The following is a 1,721-nucleotide window of genomic DNA, read 5'->3' as shown; positions in this document are numbered from 1 at the left end:
GCCCCCGGCCTGCCCGGCCGGGTGGCTAATAGAATGAGGCAGTCTCGTGTGCAGGCGCCTGCGTGCTCCTCAGCCCGCTCATCAGCCGCCCGCGCCGCTCTCGCGTATTGTTAGCACATTAACACTCTCGCCCGGGGCTGAACGCTGAACTAGGTCCTAAGGAAATCTGCCGGCGGACTCCACCCGCCCCTTCGTCTCGCGAAACACAAACCCCAGGCAGGCCATGGCTACTTACCGCCAGACACGTGGGCGCGCTTGCCGCCGCCGCCATACAGTACAACCCTCACTTTTATTTTCTTTTCGCGAGAGAAATAAAGTGTTTTGGGGGAGGGGGAGGTTCACAAGGAACACACGCTGGCTGTTTGCGGTAGAGTGAAAAAAGAGAACAACAACAAAATAAACGGAAAGGGGGCCATAAACGAGAATAGTATGAAAAAGTGGCCAATCAAAAACGTGGCGCGGGGCGGAGGGGGCGGCGAGGACCATTCCTCCGCTCTCCCTCCTGCACATGACGTAGGTACACTTTAACCCCTCCCCCCTCCCCCAACCGGACCATTTCCGGAAACGCAAAGCGCGCACGTCGCGGAAACGGACCGCAAATGGCCGAGCTGGGGAGGGAGTGCGGCAGTTGGGTAGGGGAGAGGGATTCTGGTGTCTACGGGGAGATTTGCCTTGAGCGGGCGGGCTGCCGGGACGAGGACGTGGCTCGCCAGGGAGCCCCACGCTGCTGCCCAGGTGGGCTGTGGGCTGCGCCAGCTCCTGAAGGTCACCCCCGTGCCCGCCCTTTTCTTTTCCATCCTCGGTACGGTAATCAAAGGGATACTGGAGCTGGGAGGGCTGCCCGGGGCGGGGGCTGCTGCGCGGATTTCCGCGACGACGACGAAGAATGACGGGTCGCGAAACGAAGTAGAACCCTGCCGGGCAGGCGGCAGTAGGGCGGCCCGGCCCGGCGGCGAGCGGCTAAATGCCGGCCGAATCCGCCGCCAAATCCCTGTCCAAATCCCTCTCTGCTCGTCCTCCCTCTCCGTCTAAGACAAAGGGCCCGGTGCTAGCTGGACGGGCGGACAAGAGGCACGCGCCAAACTTACCTACGCCGACCTGTGCCTTGGAATCGTCATCAACTCGGCACAGAGATGGGCGGGGGCTCCTGGAAACTCTCAGCCCCCCCCCCCCCCCCGCGAGGCGCAGTAGCAGAGCGAGCGCGGGGCGCCCGGGTTGTAGACAGGCGAGCCGAGCAGCGCGGCTGGGCTATGGCACCCTTGTCACTCACCCCGCCTCGCCCCGCCCTGCCAAATAGGAGGCGTTCTCTCCGGCTCACATCTCGAGTTTTATAGACGACCAGGCAGCGGGGATAGGGAAGGAGGGGAGGAGGGCATCGGAAACTGTGTAGCGGGGGGCTGTAGCCGGCGCTGTGCCCCGGGCGGCGAGGGGAGGACGAGAAGGCTTGTGTGTGCGTGTGTGTGTGTGTGTGAGTGGCGAAGAAAAGAAAAGGATAATGGGCAGATAAGAGGACACGCAGAGGAGGGAGGCAGACAAACCCGCCAGAGGCAGCACAGCGCCCCTCTCCGGCCCGGCAGCAGGGGCGAGGCGGGCTGCGGGGTCGGGCCCCGGGGGCGGGAAGGTGACAAGTTGGGCGGGAGGAGTCCGGCCCGCGCCGGCGGCGCGGAGCGGGGACCGCGGGGCGGGGACCGCGGGGCGGGGACCGCGGGGCGGGGACCGCG

At 65.3% G+C, this 1,721-nt stretch overlaps 1 protein-coding gene across 2 annotated transcripts in view; it reads left to right on the top strand.

Annotated features, from left to right (window-relative positions):
- LOC113210537 (gamma-aminobutyric acid type B receptor subunit 2-like) overlaps positions 1–1,721 on the top strand; it is a gene marked incomplete at its 3' end in the record, with an annotated part of 109,511 nt that overhangs the window by 66,818 nt on the left and 40,972 nt on the right.

Source organism: Frankliniella occidentalis, unplaced genomic scaffold, assembly GCF_000697945.3.
Source record: "Frankliniella occidentalis isolate FOCC.00 unplaced genomic scaffold, Focc_3.1 Scaffold116, whole genome shotgun sequence".
Classification (NCBI taxonomy): Eukaryota; Metazoa; Arthropoda; class Insecta; order Thysanoptera; family Thripidae; genus Frankliniella; species Frankliniella occidentalis.
This window is presented reverse-complemented; position numbering and strand designations above follow the sequence as displayed.